This window comes from Tamandua tetradactyla, chromosome X (assembly GCF_023851605.1).
Source record: "Tamandua tetradactyla isolate mTamTet1 chromosome X, mTamTet1.pri, whole genome shotgun sequence".
NCBI lineage: Eukaryota > Metazoa > Chordata > Mammalia > Pilosa > Myrmecophagidae > Tamandua > Tamandua tetradactyla.
The window spans coordinates 132,779,486-132,786,821 of NC_135353.1; positions in this window are offsets into that span (position 1 = coordinate 132,779,486).

The following is a 7,336-nucleotide window of genomic DNA, read 5'->3' on the forward strand; positions in this document are numbered from 1 at the left end:
AAAAACAAGCAAACCATACATCCTATACCCCTTACCCCTCCTTTTCACTGACTACTAGTATTGCAATGTACCCAATTTCCTTTTACCCCTTATCCTCCCCTCCAATTATTTATTTATTTATTTTTTGTCCTTATTTTTTTACTCATCTGTTCACACCTTGGATAAGAGGAGCATCAGCTACAAGGTTTTCACAATCACAAGGTCACATTATAAAAGCTCTATAGTTATACAATCATCTTCAAGAATCAAGGCTACTGGAACACAGCTCAACAGTTTCAGATACTCTCCTCCAGCCACTCCAATACACCCTAAACTAAAATGGGATAACTATATAATGCATAAGAATAACCTCCAGGATGACCTCTCGACTCTGTTTGAAATCTCTTAGCCACTGATATTTCATTTCGCCTCATTTCTCTCTTTCCCTTTTTGGTCAAGAAGGCTTTCTCAATCCCATGATGCCGGGTCCCGGCTCATCCTGGGAGTCCTGTCCCACACTGCCAGTGAGATTTACAGCCCTGGGAGTCATGTCCCATATAGGAGGGAAGAATGCCTCATTCCTTTTTAAAAATTTTTACAAAAGAACTTTATTGTGATATCGTCCACATATCCTACAATTGCAATGTTTTTTAGTATATTCCCAGAATTGTACAACCATACCACTTTTCATCACCTACCCCCACAAAAAAAATCTCCACACCCATTAGTAGTTACTTCCCTTTCCTCCCCACCACCATCACCAAGCCCTAGGTAACCACTTAATCTACCTTCTGCTCTCTGTGGATTTGCCTATTTCATTAATCGAGAAAAGAAATAAAAAGGAAAAAAGAAAACAAACCCTCCCATACCCCTTTGTCCCCCCTTATTATTGACTCTTAGTATTGGTGTGGTACATTTGTCACTGTTGATGAAAGAGTATTACAATATTGCAATAGGTACATTTTCCCCCATATACCTCTCTACTATTTTTTAAGTGTTTTTTTTAATTGTTAAATATAACATATATACAAAGGAGAGAAAGAAAGAGCAATGATTTTCAAAGTATACTTCAACAAGTAAATACAGAACAGATTTCAGAATGGGTTACCATTTCACTATTTCAGATTTTTCCTTCTAGCTGCTCCAAAACACAGGAGGCTAGAAGAAATATGTATTTTTTCTTTTTTTGTGAAAAAGAACATCTGTACAAAAGAGCAATACATTTCAAAGCACATCACAAATTAGTTGTAGAACAGATTTCAAAGTTTGGTATGGGTTACAATTCCCCCATTTTAGGTTTTTACTTCTTGCTGTTCTAAGGTACTGGAGACTAAAAGAAGTATCAATGTAATGATTCAGCCATCATACTCGTTTGTCAAATCCTACTTTCTCTGCATAACTCCACCATCATCTTTGATCTTCCTCCCAATCTTTGGGATACCCCTCTATTACGAATTCCTTGTCATAGTGTCATCCACTTGCAGTCTTTCTTTAGAAGGATAACCATGCCGGTCACTTCTTCCTACAAGGCAGGAGGAGCGTGGACTGTGATTGCGTGCATCGTGGGAATTGTTGGCCGGAGATCTTCACTTTAGATAAGTTGGCAGGGAGCTGCTGGTCCTCCAGAGACTCCCAAGTGATGGATTATGGAGGTGCTTTTTGTTGTTGTTTTCGGTGGTGTGGGGGGAGCACAGGCATCCCCGCCGCCCCACCCCCCTTTGTCAACCATAAGAAACCAAGAAGCTGGCCCTGGGCTCTTCTACCCCCGAGGTGGGTGGCCCAGCCGTTCCAGCCAGGGACCCTCAGTCACTTCCATTTCCAGCCACACTTCCCAGGAACCTCCCCATTCTCCCAGCCTGGAGCCTCTTCCTCGGGACTTCCTGCCCGTGAGGCTTCCAGCTGTGGCTCTCTCTGCTCTGTGTCACCTGTCACCACCCTTCCTTCTGCTCTCTGTCTTCCAGAAATGTGTTGAAATCGCTCATCTGCTGACGCCACCCCCCCCCCCCTTCCTTATTGTGGGCTTATACTTTTTGCGTTCCTTCACAGTCATATTAAATGTATCTTGGGAGGAAGGGGAAATAAACGTGCATGCTCTAAATATGTAAAACAGATAATATACACCAAGCATTTTTGCATAGTATCTGCTCAACCAATGTTAGCGCCTCTTAAAAGTGTCGCTTGCCAGTATCATGTCTCAGAGTGGGTGGAGAGAGGTGTGGGAGGTCACTGGGACAGCGGGTTCTCAGTAAGGTTAGGGAATGAGGGAGGAAGGCTGGATGGGGTCACTTTCAATGAATCTTCCGTGTATCCTAGCCGCAGTCTTTCTTCTTAAAAAATTTATCCTTTAAAATTGATCTTTAATTATATGAGCAATAAATGAACATATTCCATCGTAAAAAAAAAAAAGTGAAACCCTGAAATAGCCTCACCCCAATTCCCTTCCCTGTGTCCTCCTGTCTTAATGTGGAACCCCAGAAGCAGACCCTGACATAAGGATATGAATGCAAGTAGTTTGTTTGGGTGGTGGTTTCAAGAAGCAACGGCAAAGGGGTGGAGAAGTGAGCAAGGGAAGACAAAGCAAAGAAACCAAGAAAAGAAGGGTTATCAAGTAAGTTAGCACAACTGGGGCTCAATCCTGCTGGGAAACTCTGGGAGACAGGGTAGAGTTGTCCCACCCAAAGCACAAGGGAGGTGGTGTATTTATCTACCACGCTTGCTTCCTTGCTGAGCCAGACATAAGGATCTTTGCCACAGCTCCTGAGGCCACAGTTTATATTATTCAATTTTCCTCACCCCCAGGCACTCCAACTGGGGTGAAAGGGGGCTAGTCACCTCTATGCTTGGAACACATAATATCTTGTCTCTTCCACCATCTCTAAGGGCATGGGGGTGGGGAGGATCTTGGAGTCTTTCTCCTTACAGCCTCCTCTCCTTCCTGCCCTCAAAAAGTCTTATCCCATCCATCAGACAACTGTGTGTTGGAGCTGGCTTTGTACTGACTTGAGTTGGTCGATTGCATACCTCTCAATCCAACTCTGCCTTTGGCGATGTCACGTCAGTGGCTTGCTATTGGCCTCAGTGAATGTATTGACACCATGGAAATTGGCAAGCACAAATCAGGGCTTTTTACTCTGGAGGGCCAGTTGTTGAACACTTACTAGCATATCCCTGAGTAACTTCCTGTTTAGCAAGCTAAACACCATCACAGAAAAGCCACCCAATACATCTAGAAGGTGAGACATTTTGCTGAACAACTATCCTGCTCTCTTTAACCGTGTCAGGATCATGAAATCCAGGACCTGGCTAGACCAAAAAGACTTAGGGGAGACAACCAGACTCAGTGTTGGGCCTGGATTGGTTACTGGTTTGTAAAGATATTTTGGGATTCATTGAGGATACCTGGGCATGTTCTGGATGTTAGATGAGATGAATATTTACTGAAATGGAAAGATGGAGATCATTGACTGGAAAAAGCAGTTTGTTTATTGTATGTAGAATACAGATTTATAAATCACCCCTGTGATTGGGTTATGTTACAATACATGATGGTTGACATTAAGAGAGGAAGATTATTTGAGAAAGCCTGACCTAATCACACAAGCCCTTTAAGAGCAGAGAGTTTTTTCTGGCTGGTGGCAGAAAAGGAAGGACAGAAGGGAGGTCAGAGAGAGTGGAAGCATGAGAGATGTGCTGTAGCTGACTTGAAGATGTGCAAGGAGCAGGGAGTGGCTTCTAGGATCAGAGAGCAGCCTCCGTGACAACCAGCAAGAAGACAGTGACCTCAGTCCCACAGTTGCAAGGAACTGGCTTCTGCCAACAACCTGAGCAAGCTTGGAAGTGGATTCTTCCCCAGACCCTGGCTGACACTTTGGCTTTGGCTTTGGGAGATCCAGAGCCGAGAAACCAGTCGAGTCCCCACGGACTTCTGACCCATGGAACTGTGAGGTAATAAATGGCTGCTGTTCTCAGCTGCGATATTTGTTGTAATTTATTACACAGCCCCATAGAAGACGAATTTATATCTGATCTAAGGTGCCCATGCTGGTGAGATCTGGGAGGTGAGAGTGTGAGATTTTCATGTTAACATTTTTGATCATCTGTATTTTCTAATGTTCTACAGCAAGCATGTTTTCCTTCCATTATATTTTCTTCCTCCACCTCCCCTCCACCTGATACAGCCTACCACAGCTTCGTTCCCCGATACTTGCTGTATCCTGTACCACCTAGCTATTATTATCATAATATTTTTTATTTGCATCATCTTTTTCCTCTTTAAAAAAACCCTCAATACTTTAGTGTCCTCCTGAGCAATAATATTTGTGAAATCATGGCTCAGCTGCACCAGTTCCCTTTTCCTTAGCACATCAGAATACATAACCATAATTATTAAAAAAACAAAACAAAACAAAAAACGCACACTGTTCTGTGTACCTCCAGCAGTACACAAAACAGGCTTTGGGAACGGCTGATCCCATATAATCCTTTCAGTGCCCCGGCTTCAGTTGAAAACAAAAGCTTGGGGGGGGGTTTGGCTCCTGGGTGCCTGGCAACTTCGGCCCCGGCCCTGCCCACAAAAGCCTAGAGGCTGGAGAACACCAAGACCTGGTTCTTCTAGGGTCATGGAGGGGAAAGAACCTATAGGAGCAGGTAAAGCCCAGATTCCATTCTCTGTCAACTGCCCTGCCTGTGACTGGGTGACAGTGTCCAGCATGGCACAGCCTGGCCAACTTATTAGCCCAAACTCATGCCACTCTGCCTCCCAAAGAAAAAAACCAGAAGGCACCACCCCAGAAGGCATCAACCTGAGAAGGCATCAACCTGAGAACCTGGGATGAAATGGGGCTTTTTGTGTTTTACCAGAAAGAAGGCGGAGAGAGGGACTTGGATAAGTCTGGCTTTTAATATGACTAGGCCTCACAGGAAGTCTGTACCAAATTTCTCCCAGTTGAAAAGCTTACCAACTGGGGCATTTAAGTAAGTTATTTAACTTCTTTGAGCCTGTTTCTGCATCTTCAAAATGGGAAAAATAAAGAAGGTGGTTTTTGCAGAGTGCTGTTGACAAAATAAAAAAAAAATCCTGACTCAAAAAACATTTGCTACTACGTTAATGGTCCTTGGTATCTGGTGATAGAGAACTACTCGGATTCTTGCCTCTTCACTGGCGTCCTTCTTTCTGCCCTTGCCTCTCTACAATCTGTTTTGGAAACAACAACCAGAGGGATTCCCTAAAACCTAAGTCATGTCCTGTCCCCCTAGGGCACAGAATCTTCCAGAGCCTCCCTTTGTCATCCGGGTGAAAGCCGAGGGCGTTAGGAAGGCCCTGCCGGATCCAGTACCCTGGCCCTGGTCATTTCTCTGACTTCATGTCCCAATACCGTCCTTTACTCCCCTGGGGCCACTCTGGCCTCTTTGCCATTCCTGGAATACCCTGGGCACGTGTTCCCTCTTCCACCTGCTGCCCCTTGGCCTCCTTTTTTCTCTATAGTTGAAGTGTCAATTCTTAGGAAGTCTTTTTCCAGATCCTTCTTTTAAAAACTGGCATCATTCCCTGTCCCCAACCTCTGCACTTTCCCTCACCTTCCCTGCCACAGTTTTCTCCTTCCCTCTTCTCCCCATGAAACACACTGCATGTTTTTGCTTCTTCCTTTCTTTCTTTCCTCCCCCCAAAATGCGACCTCTGCGATGGCAGGGTTTTCCTTTTTTTATTCAAACAAACAAACAAACAAACAAACAAAAAATTCCATTTTGTTCTCTACAGTTCCCCAGTTTCCTTGGGATGAAGAGTGCCCGGCATGTAGCAAGTGCTCGGTGATCATTTGTTGCGTAATGAATGAATGAATGAGTGAATGACGCGCTGGAAGGATTAAATGAGGCGCGGAGTAGCCTCTGTCAGGGGAGCTTGTGACCCTGGCAGCCCCGCTCTGGGGGCCTCGCTGGAGAAGCCGTGGGCACAGCGGCCTGATTTGCAGAGGACGTGGTCTCAGGCTCATGCCTGCCTTGGCTCAGGAGCCCGGGCCTCTCCCGGGACCCCTTGCGGTTTGAACGCCCCTCGGCTGTGCTGTCTGCTTTTCAGCAGCCATCCAGAGCAGCCCTCAGTTGGCTACACATTTGCTGGATTTTCAATACGTGATTTCCCCCCACGGACCGAGCGAGAATCATTTAAAATCATTCATGAGAAACTCCTGGCAGGCGGCTTTGCAGGCTGTGAAAGCCTGGGAGAGTCTGCAGGGCGAGCGGAGGGGGTGGCGAAAAGCAGAAAGGGGTGGGGGTGGGCGTGGGAGGACATTCAGCCTGCTTCCCCGTCTTCTTTCCTTTGCTGTTTGGGCAGGAAAACCTTCTTGGGTGAACTCAGGGGCCCAGCCCACGCATTGGTGGGCCCCACCTGGCACCCTCTTCTCTGTCTTTCCAGGCCCGGAAACTGACCTCTCCAGGCTCACTCAGCGCCTCAGCTCCTAAGCAGGTCCATGCGGCCTCCACCTCTGCGTAGTGGGCAAGCCTTAGACCTGTCCCTGACCTGGCACCTGGGTGGCCCAGCTTGGATCTGAGATACCTGTGCTGTGCTGCTGCCCTTGAACCCTATGGGCTGATTTGGGCAGTTGTGGGTGGCTTTTACCATGGGTCATCTCTGTTCCTTTTTTGCCATGGGACATCTCTGTTCCTCTAGGTGCCTTGTGCTTTGTAGCAGACACTATTGGGGGTCCACTCACACGCCTGCAGCCCTCTCCTCTCTACTCAGACGGATTGCTTACTGCAAACGCCTACGACTGATTCTCTGACCTATGATTTTCTGGCTGCACAGTCTTCCTGCATGTAGGGCAAGCCAGAAGTGCTGCCAAGTTAATTCCCCCTGGAACAGACCTTAAGCAACGGCAAGGTGGGATCAGAGAACAAATACTCCAGCTGCCTCATCCTCTCCGGTGGGGGAACATTGAGGTGTGCTCTACCTCGTCTCCCAGAGATCCCTTGTGGGATCAAGCCCCAGTTGCCCATAGTAACAACTGATTTGATAACACAGAACTTATTGGCTTCCTTCCCTTCCCTGCTCATTCCCTCACTTCCCTTCCTGGGAACATCGTGCCACACAAATTATAGGGGATGAAAGATGACTTCAAATGCCTTGTCATTTCCTCCACCTAGAGGTAGGGTGTCTTTCTCTGGTCCTTGAATCTGGGCTGGGCTCATGGCTGCTTTGACCAATAGAATATGGCAAAGTGGCAAAATGTTACCAGTCGGTGGATCAGGGTATCCGGGTGGGGGGTTCATTGGAGTTCTATGTACGGGCTTTGTATTATTTTTGCAACTGTCCTGTATGTGTGCAGTTATTTCAAAATCAAAAGGTGCATTAAAAAAAAAAAAG